Source organism: Oncorhynchus gorbuscha, linkage group LG02 (genome assembly GCF_021184085.1).
Source record: "Oncorhynchus gorbuscha isolate QuinsamMale2020 ecotype Even-year linkage group LG02, OgorEven_v1.0, whole genome shotgun sequence".
NCBI lineage: Eukaryota > Metazoa > Chordata > Actinopteri > Salmoniformes > Salmonidae > Oncorhynchus > Oncorhynchus gorbuscha.
Window position 1 is genome coordinate 19132408 of NC_060174.1, and position 25232 is coordinate 19157639.

Genomic DNA, 25232 nt, shown 5'->3' on the forward strand with positions numbered 1-25232 from the left:
CTGTAAGGTTTACACCTGTTGTATTCGGCGCACATGACAAATAAACTTTGATTTGATTTGATATAAAGCTTTTAGAATTCAGTTGTTCATGGTATTTTCACATTGCAGTGTAAAAAACATTCAGTACAGTACAATCACACTCTAAGTCAATGAGAGAAGAGCAGTGGGAAGGGGTTGTTTGCTCTCCATCTGTGCTCCCTAAAGTATTCCAAGAGCTGGAGGCTATCATGTGTGAAGTGGCCACACTGTTATGCCCAGACCAAATCAGAGGGCATCATGACCTGACTCAAGGACACACAGTATTTAGGGGCTGTTGGTGCAGCCAGCCTGCAGAAGTGGCTTCAGAGGAGCAGAGGTTACAGGGATAACGGCCATTATAGGAGGGAGTTAGTTAATTGGAAATAAGGATTGGTTCTCAATGGACCAATTTGGTAACAATATATCTCTGCCATGTCTGTCCTACCCCTAAACTGTGTATTATGATAAAGACCTTGACAATGTGTACAAAGGATACAGCTCTATCCAGAAGGGCAGAGGGGCACTGAGTTCAATCTGCCGATTAGCATTTAAAGTGCTTTAGTTCATGTGACTATACACTGACGGCTTTTGGTTTAACTGGCGAGGTCATATTCTTGAATAACTCGGTATCGTGTCCATGGCAATATTGAGTCAAATTTTGGTTCTGCATAGAGGGGCTCATGGCAACCTTGTCAAAACAGACAGAATTCATCCACCACATTATCATATTAATGCATTATCACATTATCTCCTTGCTCTTTGTATTTGCTTTTCTTTGCTCTCAAGGTTGCTTGTCCTGAGATGAACGAAGCCTTTCTGTCTCTCATAATGTCATATGTAGAGCATCAGATCCATCAAATCCCATGTGGGTTGAGAGTCCAGTCTACCTCACCCCACCACATCTAGTCCTCCAACCCAGAGAGACAGTCCTAATTCCCTAAAGGTTATCTGCTGATTTGATTATGAAAACCTTTCGTGGAACAACAACAGCAGTTCAGGCAGGAGGCATGCAAGGAAAGAGGTCAAAAAAGCAATTCAATGCGAGATGGGGCATTAGAGGAAAGAGAGCAAGATAGAGAGACACACTCACCCAATACAGACACACTCACCCAAATACAGACACACTCACCCAAATACAGACACACTCACCCAAATACAGACACACTCACCCAAATACAGACACGCTCAACCACATACAGACACGCTCAACCACATACAGACACACTCACCCAAATACAGACACACTCACCCAAATACAGACACACTCAACCACATACAGACACACTCACCCAAATACAGACACACTCAACCACATACGGACACACTCAACCACATACAGACACACTCAACCACATACAGACACACTCACCCAAATACAGACACACTCACCCAAATACAGACACACTCACCCAAATACAGACACGCTCAACCACATACAGACACGCTCAACCACATACAGACACACTCACCCAAATACAGACACACTCACCCAAATACAGACACACTCAACCACATACAGACACACTCACCCAAATACAGACACGCTCACTCACATACACCCACACTCACCCAAATACAGACACGCTCACTCACATACAGACACACTCACCCAAATACAGACACACTCAACCACATACAGACACACTCACCCAAATACAGACACACTCACTCACATACAGACACACTCACCCAAATACAGACACACTCAACCATATACAGACACACTCACCCAAATACAGACACACTCACCCAAATACAGACACACTCGCCCAAATACAGACACGCTCACTCACATACAAACACGCTCGAGCACATACAGACACACTGACACACACATACAGACACAATCACACACACATACAGAAACACTAACCCACATGCAGACACGCTCACTCACACAGAGTGGGTAAACGAAAGTAGTATTCATTCTGTATCAAACAAACATTGTCAGATGGGGAAAATGATGTCAACAAACAGCATGCATCTTTTATGCTGTGACCATGAAATTGAAATTTCCCCCATGTTGACAGATTATACTTTTTTGTTGTTTTACTTTCAGTCATTGAAAGGTTTGATGGATCTTCATTACAGTTTTTTACAATCACTTTGGCACTAATTTCGGGAACCTTGATGTCATTTTTCAAAACTCTAGACACAAAACTCACAACCAATGATCAAAATGCAAATGTTTCAAAGCTCTAACACTTTTTCCAATTGCTTGGATACAATACACATACAACTAAGATCATTTGTTCATTGAACTAAAATCACCTGTTCAAAATGACACAACTTAACATCAAAATATGACCATTTCAAAATGCAATTCACACATTACATCTGAGATGACTGTCTATTCATTTAATTACAATGATCTAACTATCAATTGATACAACTGCTCAAAATGATAAGTAACTGTTGCGTTACTCTTAATGCATAGTTTTATGGAAACTGACAAACAATATTCCATGTTTAGATTGTGAAAGTTTCAGGATAAGGAGATCCATTGACACCAATTACCGTGGAACATGAACCAATTGGACTACATTATCTATGGATGTAATATTTCATCATCAATCTTTATCAGACACTGTTTCCATGGTCCCATGTACCACTTTTCAAGAACATGTTTTCAGATTTGACATTACTGTACACTCACCGGCCACTTTATTAGGTACACCTATCTCGTACTGGGTAGGACCCCCTTTTGCCTCCACAACAGCCTGAATTATTCACAGTGTTGTACGTAAAGAGATGCCATTCTGCACACGACTGTTTAAAACAGCTGTTATTTGAGCATTTGTGGCCTTTCTGTTAGCTTGAATGAGTCTGGACATTGTCTGGACATAATATTATTATTATTATTATTATTATTACCTCTCTCATTAACACTGTGTTTTTGACCACAGAACTGTCGCTCACTGAATGTGTTTTGTTTATCGCACTGTTCTCTGCAAACTCTAGAGACTGTAGTGTGTAAAAATCCCAGGAATGCAGCTGTTTCTGAGAAGCTGGAATCACCATGTGTGGCATCAACAATCATACCACAGTCAAAGTATCTTAGATTATGCATCTTGCCTGTTCTTATGTTAAGTAGACAACAACTAAAGCTCTCTACTCTATACACTCTATATATTGAGTTCCAGGCAGTCACATGTTTCGCTGTTCTAATGTAACCTTCTTTGATGGGCTAAATAAGGTCTGTAGAGCTGATGGCATGACCTATGTCATTGTGTGGGATAATGTCAGGTTCCACCATGCTCAAATGGTGCAAGCATGGTTTCAGGCACATCCACAATTTACCACCCTGTACTTACCACCATACTCTCCTTTCCTAAAACCCGATTGAGGAATTTGTCTCCACATGGAGGTGGAAGGTATATTGTAGGCGCTCTCACGAACATGCCACCCTTCTCCAGGCCATGGATGACGCATGCAATGACATCACGGCAGACTAGTGTCAGGCCTGGATTCGCCTGAAGATTCTTCCCAAGATGTTTGGCTAATGAAAACATCCATTGTGATGTGGATGAGAACCTTTGGCCAAATCCACAAGACAGGGTTGAGGGAAATATAGAAGTACAGTAATCAATCCGTTGTTTAGCTTTTTACAGTAAGCCAGGTGAGGAACACTGCATTTGAGGTTTTACTGTAGTTTTTCCTTTTTTTGTAGCTAATTATTTTTGCTTTGATTCAAAGAAACCTATGAGTGATTTTATTGTATTTCATCAATAAATGTCATATTTTGTTCAATGATTCCACTGTATTCTCTTTACTAGTCCTTTTACAGTGATGTACTTACGTGAAGTACCATAATGAAACATGCATCACATATGTTGTACTACAATATTTAATGAATGAACGAACAACTACACAGTGAAACTATCGGTATCTTGTGTTTGGGGGATCTAAATGAATGTTCCTTTGATATTTCATGATTTCATGATTAGTTATTTGAACCAATGATTCTGCAAGTGCAAGGTTTCTTTAAAGATATGAATGCACAATACAATGGTTTGAACATTGGACAGCCTGTGTTACAAGTGATGACCGTTTTGAGTTTTGTGTGTAGAGCTTTGAAAAATGACCACAAGGTTCTGAAATTAACGCCAAAGGGATTGTGAAAAACTGTAAATTGTCCCATTATTCTGTGATGTTTTGAGGGGAGTGTGTAGAGCAGACCCAACAGGGGAAAATACAAGGACAGGTATTCATTGCTTCCATGTGAATGGAATGGCCTTTGTTCTCAATGTAGATTGTTTCAGAAACATACGTTTCATATTCACATTGTTTATTGAGCCCCCTTCACCACATTAATACAGAATGCCTTTTCTGTAACATCAGTAAAAGCCTTTCAAACTGAATTGCCTCTGAACCAGATGAGGATGGTGGGAGGAGCTATAGGAGGATTGCAAAGGCTGAAATTGAATAAATGGAACGTTATCAAACACATCAAATATATGGAAACCACATGTTCGACTCTGTTCCATTACTTCCATTCCAGTCATTACAATGAGTCTGTCGTCCTAATGCTCCTCCCACCAGCCTCCACTGCTCTGAAACAAATTGTTGTGAGGCAGGCTAATGAAATTAATTCTACATTGAATTAGTTTTGGCATCAGTTAGAATTCAGTGTGTCAGTGGTACATTTAATTGATTGGACATGATTTGGAAAGGCACATATCTGTCTATATAAGGTCCCACAGTTGACAGTGCATGTCAGAGAAAAAAACAAGCCATGAGCTCGAAGGAATTGTCTGTAGAGCTCCGAGACAGGATTGTGTCATTGCACAGATCTGGGGAAGGATACCAAAACATTTCTGCAGCATTGAAGATCCCCAAAAACGCAGTGGCCACCAAGGCTCTTCCTAGAGCTGGCCACCCGGTTAAACTGAGCAATCGGGTGAGAACGGCCTTGGACAAGTAGGTGACCAAGAACCCAATGGTCACTCTGACAGAGCTCTAAAGGTCCTCTGTGGGGATAGGAGAACCTTCCAGAAGGACAACCATCTTTGCAGCACTCCACCAATCAGGCCTTTATGGTAGAGTGGCCAAACAGAAGCCACTCATCAGAAAAAGGCACATGACAGCCCGCTTTGAGTTTGCCAAAAGGCACCTAAAGACTCTCAGACCATGAGAAATAAGATTCTTTGGTCTGATGAAACCAAGATTGAACACTTTGTCCTGAATGCCAAGCGTCAAGTCTGGAGGAAACCTGGCACCATCCCTACGGTGAAGCATGGTGGTGGCAGAATCATGCTGTGGGGATGTTTTTGGGAGACTATTCAGGATCGAAGGGAAAGATTAACAGAGCAAAGTACAGAGAAATCATTGATGAAAACCTGCTCCCGAGCACTCAGGACCTCAGACTGGGGCGAAGGTTCACCTTCCAACAGGACAACGACCCTAAGCACACAGACAAGACTTTGGCTTCGGGACAAGTCTCTGAGGATCTTTTTTTGTGGCCCAGCCAGAGCCGAGACTTGAACTCAGTCAAGCATCTCTGGAGAGACCTGAAAATGGCTGTGCAGCAATGCTACCCATCCAACCTGACAGAGCTTGAGAGAATCTGCAGAGAAGAATACAGGTTTGCCAAGCTTGTAGCGTCATACCCAAGTAGACTCGAGGCTGTAATCACTGCCAAAGGTGCTTCAACAAAGTACTGAGTAAAGGGTTTGAATACTTATTTAAATGTAAATATTTCAGTTTAGTGTTTTTTTAAATAAATGAGCAAACCATTTGCTTTGTCATTATGGGTTATTGTGTGTATTTAATCAATTTAAGAATAAGTCTGTAACCTAACAAAATAAGTAAAAAGTCAAGGAGTCTAAATACTTCTCAAAGGCACTGTATATACACAGTACCAGTCAAAAGTTTTGACACACCTACTCATTCAATGGTTTGTCTTTATTTGTACTATTTTCTACATTGTAGAATAATAGTGCAGACATCAAAACTATGAAATAACACATATGGCATCATATAGTATGCAAAAAAGTGTTAAACAACTCAAAATATATTTGAGATTCTTCAAAGTAGCCACCCTTTGCCTTGATGACAGCTTTGCACAATCTTGGAATTCTCTCAGCCAGATTCATGAGGTAGTCACCTGGAATGCATTTCAATTAACAGGTATGCCTTGTTAAAAGTTCATTTGTGGAATTTCTTTCCTTCTTAATGCGTTTGAGCCAATCAGTTGTAAAGTTGGCCCTATTTGGTAAAATACCAAGTCCATATTATTGCAAGAACAGCTCAAATCAGCAAATAGAAGTGACAGTCCATCATTACTTTAAGACATGAAGGTCAGGCAATACAGAACATTTCAAGAACTTTCAACTGCAGTCGCAAAAACCATCAAACGCCATGAAACTGGCTCTCATGAGGACCGCCATAGGACAGGAAGACCCAGAGTTACCTCTACTGCAGAGGATAAGTTCATTAGTTACCAGCCTCAGAAATTGCAGCCCAAATAAATGCTTCACAGTTCAAGTTACAGACACATCTCAACATTAACTGTTAAGAGGAGAATCAGGCCTTCTTAATGGTTGAATTTGTACAAAGAAATCACTACTACAGGACACCAATAAGAATTAGAGACTTGCTAGGGCCAAGAAATATGAGCAATGGACATTAGACTGGTGGAAATCTGTTCTTGGTCTGACGAGTCCAAATTTCTGATTTTTGGTTCCAACCACTGTGTCTTTGTGAGATGCAGAGTAGGTGAACGGATTATCCCCGCGTGTGTGGTTCCCGCCGTGAAGCATGGAGGTAGGAGATGTGATGGTATGGGGGTGCTTTTCAAGTGACACTGTCAGTGATTTATTTTGAATTCAAGGCACCAGCATAACTACCACCACATTCTGCAGTGATACGCTATCCCATCTTTTTTGCGCTTAGTGGGACCCTCATTGGTTTTCAACTGGACAATGACCCAATACACCTCCAGGCTGTATAAGGGCTATTTGACCAAGAAGGAGAGTGATGGAGTGCTGCATCAGAGACCTGGCCTCCATAATCATCTGACCTCAACCCAATTGACTTGCCTAGTTAAATAAAGATTAAATAAATAAATAAATAAATATATTTACATAATAGCAGCCAACATGTGCTCAGTATATGTGCGAACTCCTTCAAGACTGTTGGTAAACCATTCCAGGTGAAGTTGGTTGAGAGAATGCCAAGAGAGTGCAAAGCTGTCATCAAGGCAATCGGTGGCTACTTTGAAGAATCTAAAATATATTTTGATTTGTTTAACACGTTTTTGGTTACTACATGATTCCATATGTATTATTTTATAGTTTGATGTCTTCACTATTATTCTACAATGTAGAAAATAGTACAAAATAAAGAAAAACCCTGAAATGAGTAGGTGTGTCCAAACCTTTGACTGGTACTGCATATTATATAGAATCATACAGTAACTGCCACTTCATCATTGCCCTGGCAACTACAGGAGTGCAGCAGTGACTCTAAGTCTCTCTCACACACACGCACGCACGCACGCACGCACGCACGCACGCACGCACGCACACACACACACACACACACACACACACACACACACACACACACACACACACACACACACACACACACACACACACAAATTGAGTTTGGCTGTGTGAAGCTCTGGCCGAGCACAAGTTAATTACTGGGTTAGCGGAGTAAAGGCGGGCCAGTCCTCTAACTCTCCCAATTATCTGCAATTCCAAAGAGCAGAGAGAGAGCAGCCGATGGCTGCACAGCCAATTAACAGGAGTGCTGTGATGGCAGGCTAGAGCCATGCTGGAGTCATTCCATAGTGTAGGCTACTTCAAAGACTCTCTCATAGCCCGTCATTCATATATTGCACACGATCAGACACAAAGTCATGTAACATGGAGTCGTGGGTAAAAGGTGTAGCGTCTCACCAAATGCATTGGAAATATAAAGAATTAATTGATTTTGGGGTGGCATGTAGCCTAGTGGTTAGATCATTGGGCCAGTAACCGAAAGGTTGCTAGATTAAATCCCAGAGCTGACAAGGTAAAAATGTGTCGTTTTGCCCCTGAACAAGAGAGTTGAGCCACTGTTCCCGGTTAGTCATCAATGTAAATAAGAATTTGTTCTTAACTGACTTGTGCCTAGAGGTTCAATTGAAAACATATATGTATTCTAATAAGAGTCATATCATGATGACAAATCAGCATATTGTTCTTCTTTATGGTGAAGTAGGATGAGGTGAGGAGTGGAGTGGTTGAGGTCAGGTCAGCCTCTGTACCCTGCCTGTGGCATCTTGACGTAGGAGGAACGCAAGATCTGTATTGATCTGGGCTTGAATGCCCACTATGAAACATCGCAGCTCTCTCCCTCCAGGGATGGGAGTAGTGGTCTGTGGAGTGCACTTCTCCCTAAATTACCCACAGGAGAAAGAGGAATGGCTAGTCGTTCCCCGAGGAGGATGCCTATACCTGCTGATATCCATGTAAGACACACAGGCAGGTTGGTGTGACGCGTTGCCACTGAGCATTACACACACCAGGATTATAAAATACCTTCCAAAACTCTTTATGCTGCCAATGGTCTCCTATCCTCCAAGTCCCTCCTCCGCTCATTACTGCCATGACATTGTGGGCGCCCTAAAGAAAAACGGAGAACACCATTGTGTTCGTGAGAGTCTCATCTTTCAATAATAGTTTGTAGGTCAAACTGATTTTTGAGATGTCTCATGGTCTGACAAACATCGCTCTAGCTCTGCCACGTTTCAGCAGATGCGGAAGGGCGATATCTCTAGCTTAAACAGACAGATTTTGATGAAGATCTTTGTATTTTGTTAATTCGATTTCCGCGGGGGCGCGGACATTGTTGGCCAAGAGTTAATACAGAATTCATTTTCTGTAACCTCAGTAAAAGCGTTTAAAACTGAATTGCCTCTGAACCAGAGGAGGCTGGTGGGGAGAGCTATAGGAGGATTGTAATGGATGAAATGGAATAAATGGAACGTTATCAAACACATCAAACATATGGAAACCAAGTCCCTCCTCAGCTCATTTCTGCCATTAGGTGACATTTGATCTTGCTACCACAGCATGTCTCAGTCACCACCATCCCTACAAAAAGGTCTGCTCTTAATCTCCACAAAGAATGGGTGCCGTAGGTATGAAGGCTAGGCAAACAGTGAAAAGGTATAATCACATGATACAAAATGTACTACACATTTTTGAAAGGGGGCTGTGCTGTGAATGATTCAGTAGAAGTGAGGGAGAGAGAGAGAGTCTGTGTAGGTGAAGCAGCAGCAGCATAGCGAGGTGGTGGTGACTGAGACATGCTGTGGCAGCAGGATCTAATGTCAACTAATGGCAGTAATGAGCTGAGGAGGGACTTGGAGGATAGGAGACCATTGGCAGCTCACACTGGTCATGGGCACACAAGCAAGCGGTCCGTACACACACACACACACAAACACATGCATGTACACACACTCATGTATGCACACACACACTGGGGAATACAAGTAGCTTTTGTAAATCTTTACAGCATAGTCACAGTGTATGGACTATGTGGTCATTTTATTGCCGATTCCACACTAAAGAGCTGTGTATAAATGTTGTTCACACTGACATTATGGGAGGAGACTGCTGTTCCCAGACTTGACAGTGTGAAAGATGCCTCTTACAAAGTCAAAGTGTTATACTGTACTGTTACCTTCCTCTTCCTCATACGCATGATCACAGTGTGAATAAAAGTGTTTTCATTATTATTAAAAGGTTTGTTGATTAATACAAAGTTAATGACTCAGTGAATGTGGCCTGTGGACAATTTATCTGCATTTCAAGGTTTTTATACTGAGCAAACTGAAGCCATTGCCAAAGAGCCTCCTGTAAATTAGCAGCTCATTACAACTAGCTCTGTCAGAGGGCCCACAATTAATGTAGCCTTAACAATTAATGTAGCCTCAACAGTTAATGCAGCCTTAACAGTTAATGTAGCCTTCCAGACTGTGCTCCTGTAGCATCTATACCCCAAGGCCAATAGAGGTCCTTTCTGATAAACTAATGTTATTTCTGTGGTAAAAAACAACAACTATTGAGGGAAATGTGTTGGGGGTTGAGGCTCTAAAAATATGTTTCAGCACAGTCTTTCTTCTCTCTAACAGTTTTTACAGCCAACGCCTTATCAATCTTACTGAGGGACAGCCTTGTCCAACCCTCATTCAAGTGTTCTTCTGTGAGGAAGATATTATTTCTGAAAGTGAAGTGAAAGTCACAAAAAGCTAGATATGCAAGTCCATTCACAAAATACACTCCACAGCGGTGCCAGTCATTTGCAGGGAAACAAACTTTAAACAGTGTAATACCGTTTTTAATCAGAACGAGTCCGGTGAAAAAGTGTCTTTATGTTACTGTGCCGAGGCCGCCCCGTGTCAATCTAACACACTATTCATCTATGTGCTTCACATCCTACTGTCTCTGGCACTGTCTATAATCCATCCGTACGGCTGAGGATTTCCAATGAGGTCAATGCAGGCTGCAGTGGGTCATGGCTGGAGGTCACTGATCCTAGACTATTGAAACTGGAGAGCTTTTGTCACCCATCCTGACCTGACCTGATCTGGGCAGGGAAGTGCCTTTGCAAGCTCAGACATCTGGCTATGGGGCTATCAATGTGCAATCATAAAGACAAGCCAATACACTGGCTGAACGGTCTTCAACCATAGAAAATGATGTGTTCTAAAGATTTAAAATGCATTGTACAAACACATCACTTTAACAGTGAACTGGAGGGCAATGCAATACTTGAGTATTGTTCAAATCTGCATTGGATGAAGTGATCAATGGCTGCATTCGGGGAGAGACAAAGAGAGAATCCCGCTCTCTCTCCCTTTCTCCGTCTCTCGGTCTCCGTCTCTCCCTCTGCACTTTTATCAGCATTAGGTGATTGAAGTGTAATCTTAGGCAAAGACCCTGTCTAATCCCAGATTCCAGGGCTCCACTCTTCAATTAAGATCAGCCTAACTTCCCTGGCCGTTCTGCCCGGGCCCTTTCGTCTCCCCCTGTTCCTGCTCCCTTCCCTTTCTTCTGACAGGATGCAGGTTCCAAAGGCAATTACTGTACTTCTGGACACTAGCACTTATTTTCCCTTCCTGAGTGTTACAGAAATGCAGGTGAAAAACAAATGCGGCGACGACTGGTAACATGCTGAGGTGCACGTTGTTGATGGGTGGGGGCCATGTTGGCAGAGAATTTTGTTGGCACTGCAGAGCACTTTGTTATACAACTTCAATCAAAGTGTTAGCTAAGAGAGTTGTGGGTTGTGGCATACATAGACATTAGAATTGTATCCCTCTCCTACTGAATGTTGTATGCCAAGTTATCTAACTGTATTTTGATGCGGTCTGTAGAACTTTCCATTGAAACGTATGCACACCAGTGGTGGTCGGTGCCGGTTAAAATGAGTGAGGGTAATTTTTGTTTTTTTGGGCATGACCTTATTTCTATTACAGCATATTGGATGACTGTCATTCATATTCCATATTCCATTCAAGTTTAACAGCGATAGGTTTAGGCTACATAATACTCAAATTTTCCCTATACCCATAATGAGGTTGCTACAACCTAGCCTATGAATTCAATGTAGGTTCACACAGGTTGAGAGAAAGATTTGAGAGGACAGAAAGTGACACATGGACAGACAGTGACAATAGCGCTTTGCACAGTCTTGCCTGCATCTAGCTGACCTAGGGAGTAATCATTAGTCCAACAGTTTCAAAAGAGATAATCTATTGTACAAATTCAGGTATGTTTATCCTACATTTTGTTTAGTTTGCTTCCATTTAAAAAAAGATTTTTCAACAGAATCGGTGGAATGAATACACCCTTGATCACACACAAACAATTATCATTCATAGCCACATACAAACAGCTCGTTATATTCCTTCTCCCATCTACGCGCTCTCCTCATCACTTTTTCTCTTCACTTGTGGACTTTCAACAGAATCGGTGGAATGAATACACCCTTGATCACACACAAACAATTAACATTCATAGCCACATACAAACAGCTCGTTATATTCCTTCTCGCATCTACGCGCTCTGCTCTTATCACTTTTTCTCTTCACTTGTGGACTTCAATGCAAAACACATCAGCTTTCTGTGATCAGGTGAAAAAACCTTTCCAAGCCAAACCTTCATATCATAATCGCAGCTAGCTCACCATATTAGCTAAAGTAACATCATAGTCAACATAGCTCATAGAACTAGCGTGTTAGAACCTGATTAATTCTCTGATACTTTGATTGGGTGGGCAACATTCCAGTTCATGCTGCAAGAGCTCTGACAAGTTGGAGGATATCCTCCAGAAGTTGTCATAATTACTGTGTAAGTCTATGGAAGGGGGTGAGAACCATGAGCCTCCTAGGTTTTGTATTGAAGTTAATGTACCCAGAGGAGAACGGAAGCTTTCTGTCCTCTGGTTACACCAAGGTGCTACCCTACGAAGTGCTGTTGAGGCTACAGTAGACCTTCATTGCAAAACTGTGTTTTAATCAATTATTTGGTGACGTGAATATTTTGTATAATTTTATCTAAAAAGGATAACTTTTTTAATGTTTCAGTGTTTTTATGAAAATGTATTAAGGAGGATGGTCCTCCCCTTCCTCCTCTGAGGAGCCTCCACTGATGCACACAATGTCTTGGAACTGTTTCAGAATAGTCAGGCAGGCCAACTCCAAGGGCTTTAAGGCAGTGAATGAACAAAATAAATAAATGGTACACACCCTGATCTGTTTCACCTGTCCTTGTGATTGTCTCCACCCCCCTCCAGGTGTCGCCCATCTTCCTCATTATCCCCTGTGTATTTATACTTGTGTTCTCTGTTTGTCTGTTGCCAGTTTGTCAAGTCAACCAGCGTTTTTGTTCTCAGCTCCTGCTTTTCACAGTCTCTCCTTTTTCTCGCCCTCCTGGTTTTCACTCTTTCCTGTCCTGACTCTGAGCTTGCCTGCCTGACAACTTTGCCTGCCCCTGACCCTAAGCTTGCCTGCCAACCTGTACCTTTGCACCACCTCTGGATTGTTGACCTCTGCCTACCCTGACGCTTAGCCTGCCTGCAATCCGGTACCGTTGCCCCACCTCTGGTTTACTGACCCCTGCCTGCCTTGACCTATCTATTGCTTACCGCTGTTGGATTATTAAACCATTGTCAATTTGGCGTGTCTGCATCTGGGTCTTCCTGATAGTACGAACTGGCCATGGCTGACCCAGCAGACCCGGGCCAGCTGCTCAACGCCATCTCCACCCAAGGAATCACCATCGGTAGGCACGAGGAATTTCTTTGTGGCCTTGTGGAAGGGGTCCAAACGTTAGCTTAACACCTTGACCGGGCATTGGGCAGATTGCTGGAGCAATTCCACAGGTTATCTGGGAGGCCACCTACCATTGGTGGTAACCCCACAGCTGCTAGCAGCGCCGTCTCATTGGTCACTCCACCTTCTCGGGAGCCCCGCTTACCACCTCTGGTGGTAAGCGGGGAATGCTCGAGCACCTGTCGAGCATTTCTAGCACAGTATGTCCTTGTTGTCTGGCTTCAGCCCTTCTCCTTCCCCTCAGATCACTCAAAGATAGCCTACCTCATCACGCTGATGTCCGGGAGGGCTCTCACTTGGGTTACTCGCACCCTTTTTCATGCCATTCTGCTGTGGATAGACCAGTCCAAATCTCTCCGGGTCCTCATTGACTCTGGGGCCGACGAGAGCTTTTTGGACGCTACCCTGATGTCTGAACATCCCCACTCAGCCTCTCTCCATTCCCATGGACGTTAGACCGCTGGATGGGTGCTTTATAGGCCGAGTCACCCACAACACGACTTCCATTAACCTACATGTGTCAGGGAACCACAGCGAGGCTATCCAGTTCCTGCTCATTAAGCTCACTTCAGATTTCCGTGATATTGGGATTCTCCTGGCTCCAGCGACACAATCCCCTCACAATCCCCTCATCAATCCCCTCACCTCACCCAAGGTTCCGTTCACATGGTCTCCAGCTGCTGAATGGGCATTCCGGGACCTCAAACATCACTTCACCACAGCTCCCATCTTGGTTCATCTGGACCCTTCCCACCAGTTCGTGGTGGAGCCCGATGCTTCTGATGTCGGAGTGGGAGTGGTCCTGTCCCAGCGTTCTGCCCGGGACCTCAAGCTACATCCCTGTGCCTTCTTTTCCCACCGACTCAACGCCACGGAAAATAACTATGATGAGGAAAATTGTGAGCTTCTAGTGGTTAAGATGGAGTTGGAAGAATGGAGGCACTGTCTGGAGGGGACGGAACACCCATTCATTGTGTGGACCGACCACAAGAACCTGTAGTATCTCCGCACAGCCAAGCGCCTCAACTCCAGGCAAGCCAGATAGGCCCTGCTGTTCACATCATTCAACTTTTCCCCCTCGTATGGGCCGGGATCCAAGAATGTCAAGCCGGATGCACTGTCCCTCCGCTATAGCCCCATAGGTATCACCCCGTAGCCCGAGACCATCCTTCCCACCTCGTGCCTGGTGATGGCATTCAACTGGGATATAGGGAAACAGGATCGGGAGGCGTAGCGGTCCTAGCCGAACCCGGAGGGGGGGCAGCCTGTCCTCTGGGTTCCACCCCCAGTCTAATGGCCAGTCGGAGCGAGACTACTCTGCACTGCCTGGTCTCCGCCAACCCATTTACATTTACATTTAAGTCATTTAGCAGACGCTCTTATCCAGAGTGACTTACAAATTGGTGCATTCACCTTATGACATCCAGTGGAACAGTCACTTTACAATAGTGCATCTAAATCTTAAAGGGGGGGGGGTGAGAAGGATTACTTATCCTATCCTAGGTTAAAGAGGTGGGGTTTCAGGTGTCTCCGGAAGGTGGTGATTGACTCCGCTGTCCTGGCGTCGTGAGGGAGTTTGTTCCACCATTGGGGGGCCAGAGCAGCGAACAGTTTTGACTGGGCTGAGCGGGAACTGTACTTCCTCAGTGGTAGGGAGGCGAGCAGGCCAGAGGTGGATGTACGCAGTGCCCTTGTTTGGGTGTAGGGCCTGATCAGAGCCTGGAGGTACTGAGGTGCCGTTCCCCTCACAGCTCCGTAGGCAAGCACCATGGTCTTGTAGCGGATGCGAGCTTCAACTGGAAGCCAGTGGAGAGAGCGGAGGAGCGGGGTGACGTGAGAGAACTTGGGAAGGTTGAACACCAGACGGGCTGCGGGGTTCTGGATGAGTTGTAGGGGTTTAATGGCACAGGCAGGGAGCCCAGCCAACAGCGAGTTGCAGTAATCCAGACGGGAGATGACAAGTGCCTGGATTAGGACCTGCGCCGCTTCCTGTGTGAGGCAGGGTCGTACTCTGCGGATGTTGTAGAGCATGAACCTACAGGAACGGGCCACCGCCTTGATGTTAGTTGAGAACGACAGGGTGTTGTCCAGGATCACGCCAAGGTTCTTAGCGCTCTGGGAGGAGGACACAATGGAGTTGTCAACCGTGATGGCGAGATCATGGAACGGGCAGTCCTTCCCCGGGAGGAAGAGCAGCTCCGTCTTGCCGAGGTTCAGCTTGAGGTGGTGATCCGTCATCCACACTGATATGTCTGCCAGACATGCAGAGATGCGATTCGCCACCTGGTCATCAGAAGGGGGAAAGGAGAAGATTAATTGTGTGTCGTCTGCATAGCAATGATAGAAGCTAGCAGCTGGTGTGGGTTGAGTACGCCCGCAACACCCTTCCCTGCTCTGCCAAGGACCTATCTCCGTTTGAGTGTTCCCTGGGATATCAGCCCCCGCTCTTCCCTGAGCAGGAGGAAGAGGTCGGCGTACCTTCTGCCCAGATGTTTGTCCGCTGATGTTGTCGTACCTGGAGGAGAGCCCGGTCGGCCCTCCTCAAGACAACCTCCAGGTATTGACGACAGGCGGATCGCCATCGGATCCCGGCTACCTGGTATCGTCTCGGGCAGAAGGTATGGACATCCACCCGGGTTCTGCCCCCCCAGGTGGAATCCCGCAAACTCTCCCTCCAGTTTATCGGCCTATCTCCAAGATGATTAAATCCTCTGCTGTTCATCTTCTGTTGCCCCGTACCCTTCGTATACATCCCACCTTTCATGTGTCCAGAGTCAACCCTATGTCTCACAGCCCTTTTGTCTTCTGTTTCCAGGTCCACCCCCTCTCCCCCGTCTCATCGACGGCCAACCGGCTTACACGGTGAGGCATCTCCTGAAGGTTCGACCTCGGGGCAGTGGGTTCCAGTACCTGGTTGACTGGGAGGGTAATGGCCCGGGGGAGAGGTGCTGGGTCCCTGCCAGGGACATCCTGGACCCAGGCCTCATTGTGGATTTTCAACGCCCCTGTCAACCAGGTATGAGCCCAGGTAGGACGCCAGGTGGCACCCCTGTCACAAACTGATCTGTTTCACCTGTCCTTCTGATTGTCTCCAACCCCTCCAGGTGTCGCCCATCTTCCCTATTATCCTCTGTGTAATTATACCTGTGTTCTCTGTTTGTCCATTGCCAGTTCGTCTTGTTTGTCAATTCAACCAGCGTTTCTGTTCTCAGCTCAGCCTGTCTGACCACTCTGCCTGCCCCTGCCCCTGACAAAATTGCCATTGTCCACTGTGTATTGGGTTTCGGAGGCTTAAGAATTCCAGTGTTAAATTATTCAGTTACAGGATTCCTTGTGCCCCAACGCTGAAGTATCAGCCTTGCAACTGCATGTATTAGTTTAACCATCAACTAACAGTTTGTATTCTCACACACAGGATAAACAAATTTGATCAAAAATATCTCCAACACTATCCCAGATACAGCAGGTTTATGAGTCTGTAAATACAGATTATGATATAAACATCTAAGTAACTAGATTAACCTTCTTCAATCAGTACACCTGTCACCTTTTTGAAGAGTTTATCAAGAGCATGCATCCAAAGGCACAAGTACAGCAACTGTGTGCAGGATGCTGAATATGTAATGCTGTAATTTTAGCTTCCTACACAGATCATGAGAATGCAAAATGTCTCAGAAGTTAGGCACTCCTTCAGTACAGAGAGAGGTGGCGAAGCTGTGTGAAATTCAACTGTACACTGCCCAGAAAACCTCAAGTGATAAGTATGGGAGAGGCAGAACAATTCTCTGAAGTTAATTGTATTTGTCTTTATTTTTGCGAAGAACAGAAGCAATCCTAGCAGCGATTTTATTTTTTGGGTTCCAGCCAGACCTCCAAAAGAGCTGTTAGGTCTCTGTGTCTACTGAAGCAGGAGGTGTTGGGTTCCATGCGGAAGACACATGTCCCCTGTGTAGGGGCCTGGAGAAACATTAGCCACTCAGAGAGAGAAGAGAGGTGAGTCTAGGGTCAGTCCCCAATGGTACAGTACATATTCAATTAAAACACTAACTAGGTATCTGTCCATCTGACAATCTGCACATCTTTTCATCTATCCGTCTGGTCATCTGCCCATCTGTCCTCCTCTCCGTCTGTCCCCCATCTGCCCCTCCCTCTTTCTGTCTGCCTCTTTGTCTGTCTGTCTTCCTGTCTGTGTAATACAGTGGCAAGAAAAAGTGTCAACCCTTTTTTAATTACAAAATTACAAAAGACTTAGATGAAGGTCAGATCAAATTTTCTGACCAATTTATGCAGAAATCCAAGTAATCCCAAAGGGTTCACATACTTTTTCTTGCCACTGTACATCCAGAGGTACCATGTAATTATGCTGACTTTATCCAAGGTAATTACGCAAAGTCTTCCCAATGCACACACCTGATTAGGAGAGGACTCTTACAAAGGGAGTTTTCCAATGCAACCACTCTACATGAGAATCCACACAGAAGCAGTCAGTACCCACATGAAGTACCAGATAAGTATGGAGTGGCATTGGTGCTGGGGACTGTCATCCCACGGGAACGTGCTTGTCTGTCAGTCACTGCTGCGGCACCCTGTTGCTGTCTGGGTGGGGAAAAAAGGATTGATTTATTTACAGCGGTGCAGAAACAACAGTACCAAAATGTGCTCAAACGACCGTGGACGTGCTTCATGAGCCCCACAAAGCATTATGTACACTGAGTTATTAAAGAAACTGCCATTTAGGGGTGATAGTCGTGACAGGGACATGAGGGATAGATAGCAAGCAGAGAGGAGGTTATAAAAAGCCTCTCAATGAGAGCAACGTCTTCTCTCTCTCGCTTTTCTTTCCTTGCACCCTCTCAGGTACAGGGTGACAAAAGAGCGCTGACAGTGAGGCACGTGCTACTGGAGCCATTCTGTATTGATTATGTCTCCCATTCAACACTGAATGGTTCGGATCTGCTACAGAACAATGGAGAGGAAATAGTCTGTTATTGTGGAGGGTTGGTGAAAAGGACTAGGAGAGACAGCCAATGAAAGACACACACAGAGACTAGAGAGAGAGAGAGAGAGAGAGAGAGAGAGAGAGAGAGAGAGAGAGAGAGAGAGAGAGAGAGAGAGAGAGCACAAAAGGTAGAGAAAGGGGTTCTGAAGAACGAGAGAGAGGAGAGGAAGACAGTGATTGCCTGTGAAGATGGAGGCCCAGAGAACATAACACATGAGTTTCCTGAATGTAGGTCATCAATTCAGAAATGTATGTCAGTGTGTGAACTGTGAAGAACAGGGAGCCCGACTTCAAAGATCAGAGGAGAGAGAGGGGCAGAGGGAGAAAGAGAACAACAGGGAGGGAGGAGGGGAGAGCAGCAACAGAGAAATAAAGGGAAGTGAAGCATGGTTTGACAGATTGATTGACCTGTTAATTATTTATAGACCTATAGGCGTTCTCGATAGTGTACCGTATGCTTGAGTGATTCAATGCTGGACAGCAGCATTCTGTAGTTACATTACAGTACCACCATTGTCACTATAGCATAGTAAAACATAGAAATGCTATCAGCTCATGTGGGGGAAAGTGATAGTATTGGTGTGATGTAAGTGAAGGGTATGTGCATGTTACAGTTGTTTCCCACATGAGAAAAGCTGAGACCAAATCTGAGGATTAAAACTCCTTCCCATGAATTCCCAAGACTAAAGCCATATACTGTGAGAAAGATCAGTTCAGTTAAACTAAGTCTCTCAGTCTAATACTCCCTTCACTGCAGCACTGCTTGGTCAAAGCATCTGAACACCCTCCATCCACCTCTCCCCTCCCTCCCCAATTCCTCTTTCACTACATCTCATTCTGACCTTCCTGTTCTCTCCCTCCCACTTCCTCTGTACCCTTGATGTCTCCCTGAATCTCCCCTCTTTCCCTCCCCTGCATCCTCTCTTCCCAATCTTTCTCAATGCCCCTATTCCCCAGCATGCCCTCCTTTCTCTCCCTCTCTTCTCACTCTTCTCTTTTTAACTTTATATCCCTCTTTCTGGGGTTGGCAGCACCTGGTCCAGACTAATCCCCAGTGGGTTTATCTGAGGGGAAAACGTACAACGAGGGAGAGAGACAGAGACGCAGAGGGAAGGCTATGCTTTTCAAGCTGATCAGACTCACCAGCAATCTGCTGGAAATATAAACACACGCATAAACAAATGAATCAAAATGACAGATTAGACTAGACTCGAGTGTGTATTCATAGTGAGCATGTATGACAGTGGGGAGGACAGCTCATAATAATGGCTAGAAAGGAATGAATGGAATGGCATCAAACCATGTGTTAGATGTAATGGACACCATTCCACTGATTCCGCTCCAGCCATTACCATGAGCCCATCCTCCCCACTGAATGTGCAACCAACCTCCTTTGATGTATGAGAGTGGTTTGGCCCATTCCATTAACTGCAAAACCGCTTTCCATAGAGAATGTGGCTGCGCCCTACAGGCAGTGAAGAGAACTCACTGCTATCGACACTATATCAAATGAAATCAATGTGCGAATAGTGTAGACCTTACAGTGAAATGCTTACTTACAAGCCCTTAACCAACAATGCAATTAAGAAAAATAAGTGTTCAGAAAGTATTTTCTAAAATAAACTGAACTAAAAAACACTAAATAATTTTAAAAAATAGCAACAATAAAATAACAGTAACGAGGCTATATACAGAGGGTACCGGTACAGAGTCAATGTGCAGAGCACAGGTTAGTTGAGGTAATTGAGTTAATACAGTTGAAGAAGGAAGTTTACATACACGTTAGCCAAATACATTTCAACGCAGTTTTTCACAATTCCTGACATTTAATCCTAGTAAAAAATTCCCTGTCTTAGGTCAGATAGGATCACCACTTTATTTTAAGAATGTGACATGTCAGAATAATAGTAGAGAGAATGATTTATTTCAGATTTTATTTCTTTAATCACATTCCCAGTGGGTCAGAAGTTTACATACACTCAATTAGTATTTGGCAGCATTGCCTTTAAATTATTTAACTTGGGTCAAACGTTTAGGGTAGCCTTCCACAAGCTTCCCACAATAAGTTGGGTGAATTTTGGCCCATTCCTCCTGACAGAGTTGGTGTAACTGAGTCAGGTTTGTAGGACTCCTTGCTCGCACAAACTTTTTCAGTTCTGCCCACAAATCTTCTATAGGATGAGGTCAGAGATTTGTGATGGCCATTCCAATACCTTGACATTGTTGTCCGTAAGCCATTTTCCACAACTTTGGAAGTGTGCTTAAGGTCATTGTTCATTTGGAAGACCCATTTGCGACCAAGCTTTAACTTCCTGACTGATGTCTTGAGATGTTGCTTCAATATATCCACATATTTTCCCCCTCCTCATGATGCCATCTATTTTGTGAAGTGCACCAGTCCCTCTTGCAGCAAAGCACCCCCACAACATGATGCCGCCACCACCGTGCTTCACGGTTGGGATGGTGTTCTTCGGCTTGCAAACATCTCCTTTTTCCTCTAAACATAATGATGGTCATTATGGCCAAACAGTTCTATTTTTGTTTCATCAGACCAGAGGATGTTTCTCCAAAAAGTACGATCTTTGTCCCCATGTTTAGTTACAAACCGTAGTCTGGCTTTTTTTATGGCGGTTTTGGACAAGTGGCTTCTTCCTTGCTGAGTGGCCTTTCAGGTTATGTCAATATAGGACTCGTTTTACTCTAAATATACATACTTTTGTACCTGTTTCCTCCAGCATCTTCACATGGTCCTTTGCTGTTATTCTGGAATTGATTTGCTCTTTTCGCACCAAAGTACGTTCATCTCTAGGAGACAAAGCCGGAGCGGTATGACGGCTGCGTGGTCCTATGGTGTTTATACTTGCGTACTATTGTTTGTACGATGAACCAGACTTGTGGAGGTCTACAGTTTTTTTTCTGAGGTCTTGGCTGATTTCTTTTGTTATTCCCATGATCTCAAGCAAAAAAGCACTGAGTCTAAAGGTAGACCTTGACATTTATCCACAGGTACACCTCCAATTGACTCAAATGATGTCAATTAGCTGACCAGAAGCTTCTAAAGCCATGACATAATTTCCTGAAATTTTACAAGCTGTTTAAAGGCACAGTCAACTTAGTGTATGTAACTTCTGACCCACTAGAATTCCGCTACAGTGTATTAATAGTGAAATAATCTGTCTGTAAACAATCTGTAAATAACATGCCAAAACTATAGTTTGTTAACAAGAAATTTGTGGAGTGCTTGAAAAACTAGTTTTAATGACATACAACCTAAGTGTATGTAAACTTCCGACTTCAACTGTATATACATGTTTGTAAAGTGACTATGGATATATAATTAACAGAATAGCAGCAGCATAAAAATGGGAGTAAGTGGGGGGAGGGGGGAGGGGTCAATGCAAATAGTATGGATAGCCATTTGATTAGCTGTTCAGGAGTATTATGGCTTGGGGGTAGAAACTGTTAAGAAGCTTTTTGGACCTAGACTTGGTGCTCCGGTACTGCTTGCTGTGCGGTAGCAGAGAGAACAGTCTACGACTAGGGAGGCTGGAGTCATTGGCAATTTTTAGGACCTTCCTCTGCCTGCTATACAGGTCCTGGATGGCAGGAAGTTTGGCCCTAGTGATGTAATAGGCGTTGTCGTGCCCTCTTCACGACTGTCTTGGTGTGTTTGGAGCATGATAGTTCCTTGGTGATGTGGACACCAAGGAACTTGAAGCTCTCAACCTGCTCCACTACAGCCCCATCGATGAGAATGGGGGCGTGCTCGGCCCTCCTTTTCCTGTAGTCCACAATCATCTCCTTTGTCTTGATCATGTTGAGGGAGAGATTGTTATCCTAGCACCACACTGCCAGGTCTCTGACCTCCTCCCTATAAGCGGTCTCATCATTGTCGGTGATCAGGCCTACCACTGTTGTGTCTTCAGCAAACTTAATGATGGTGTTGGAGTGGTTCTTGGCCATGCAGTGATGGGTGAACAGGGAGTACAGGAGTGTACTGAGCACGCAACCCTGAGGGGCCCCAGTGTTGAGGATCAGCATGGCAGATGTGTTGTTACCTACCCTTACCACCTGTGGGTAGCCTGTCAGGAAGTCCAGGTTCCAGTTGCAGAGGGAGGTGATTAGTCCCAGGGTTCTTAGTTTAGTGGTGAGCTTTGTGGGCACTGTGTTGAACGCTGAGCTGTAGTCAATGAATAGCATTCTCATATAGGTGTTCCGTTTGTCCACGGCCTAGGAACCCACTGTTCCTAGGCCGTCATTGAAAATAAGAATTTGTTCTTAACTGACTTGCCTAGGTAAAAAAAATATAATACATCCATTTAAGTCACACTAACACTGTGAGAGAACATCAAATCCCAACCAGAGACGTAGAAAATGGGTATTAAATGTAAACACATGACTGTAAGTCGGTTTGGATAGAAGTGTCTGCTAAATGGCACATATATATATGATATATTAGAGACGGGATTGAGATGCAGATGTAATGTGTCTAAAAGCAGTATAGTCACACAGACTGAATAAATAATGAACCGTGGCCATAAGGAGATTAGCCGGAGGCATGGCAGCCGTTTCAGTTCAAGGAAGGAAGATCTGCCTGGTATCAGCCGGCCTGGCAGCACATCTGAGTGGGGGGGGCTCTATCTCATTGTCCTATGGCAGCGACACTGCATGAGCCAGCAGTGGTGCCGTGTCTCAAATGGCTCCATAACCAAAGGCTGCCATGGGTGAGTGGGTGGGTGGCAGAGGCTGGGTAGCAAGCTGGTGCCAAGGCTGGCCTGGCAGCGGCCACTGGGCTGGAGTGGTGAAGTGGAAGTGGCACTACCAAGGAGGAATATCACAGCACATATGGGCAGTGAGTGGCCCTCTGTCCACTGTCAACAGGGGCCAAACCTTTTAAATTAATCTAGAATCCATTTGTCCTCTTCATCGACACGTATCTTACAACAATTCATACAAATTCACATAACTCATCCGTCTTGTACGAACCTCATATTTTCCAAGTTGCAACCATCAGCAAAAATATAGCCTACTTGGCTATATAGCTGAATTACATCATTAGGTCACATTCTCCTGTAATTCTCCACATTCTCCATTACTCCCTGAGGAGTTGTACACTCTGGGGGAAAAAAAGGGTTCCAAAAGGGTTCTTTGGCTGTCCCCATAGGAGAACCCTTTTTGGTTCCATGTAGAAACTTTGTAGGTTCCAGTAATAACCATTTTTAGATCCAGGTATAACCCTTTAGGGTTCCATGTAACCCACAAAGGGTTCTACCCAGAAACAAAATGGGTTCTACTTGGAACCAAAAAGGGTTCAGCCGAAAAACCCTTCAAGATTCTAGATAGCACCTTTATTTCTAAGAGTGTACGGTACCGTATGTACTGTATCATTAGAAACAAGTCTGTCAAGGAGAAAAGCACGGAACCGCCTACGTATAATCAGAATAATTACTGAGATCTTTGTCTGATGATACGTGAGAAGAGAACATAATACACAGTATGAAAAACAGAGCTGACTTCTACACTGTGTTCCGTGATGTACATGTCACGGCTTCCGCTAAAGTTGGTGCCTCTCCTTGTTCGGGAAGCGTTCGGCGTTCACGTCAACGGCTTTCTAGCCTCCACCGATCTACATTTCTTTTTCCATTTGTTTTGTCTGTACACACCTGGTTCCCATTACGTTTGAATTATTTCCCTATTTATCCCTCTGGAGCCATCATGGTTTTGTGCGTGTTTATTGTTGTCAGTTGTCTCGTTTATGTGATTCTGGATTTTTGTTCTCCTTGTTGGAAGATTATTTTGAGTAAAGTTACTATTATTACTACCCACATCACCTAGACTCTGACAGTACATTACATCTTACTTACATACTAAAATACTAGGCTATATGAAAGGCAGAACAAAATGGTGAAAATCAATCTTAAAAAGCATCACAATATTGTATTGCATTGTATTGTCAACGCAACCAAAACAATCACGTTCAAATACAACATTTTTGCAAAAGGTCAAAAGCGTTCATTCACATCACTCTTGGCAAAAGCTTCAAGTACAAATGAAGGCATAGATATATTTTTTCAACCATATTCAATCGTAAACATTAAGTATATGGAATGGTTTTGATTTCTGGTCAAATAGATGGAAAATGGGTCTGAGAAAACATCTACCAGAAAAAGTCTTAAAAGGTATTAGAAATACATTTAACACACAAAATTGTTAAAGACCCATTCCAACCAATATCAACACTTATATTTAGTTTTGAAGAAATTATCTGCCTGAAACATTGCCTTGTAATTGATATCAACTTCTGTTATTAATTATTAAATGATTAAAACTCGTAATTCTGTTACCAAATCAGTAACCGAATTGCTGCAATTGAACATGCTACAATGGGAAATCATAGTAGTCACAAACACAGTTGGGTCACCTGCTACTGTCCTCTTTTCCACTGCCATACTGTTATGTTCCCTCTTTATGCCTTCTGGTTGTCAAAGCGAGGTTCTCTCTCTCGCTCTTTCATCTGGTGGTCCAAGCGAGGCTCTCTCTCACTCTAGTAAATGTGTTTTTGTGCAAATTGTTCAAAGTAGTCATTGTGCTAAGAGTTGTATGGTCTGTTTTTGGCATGCATTTTAAAGTGAAAAATGTAGTATTGCGTTGTGTAATATAATAGTCTATGAATTGACTTGATATTCATGCTAATGACAGCTGTAATGACATTTGAAACACAAACTGTTTCTGTGAAGCACTTTCTGCTTGCTGACTCCATTCGCACTCTTTTGTCATCCGTTTTATGCAGGTCTCTATTACCATGAGGGCAATAGGTCTTTACAATGCACATGTGCACATTAGCTACCATAATAGCCATTCTATAGCAGTCATGGCGAG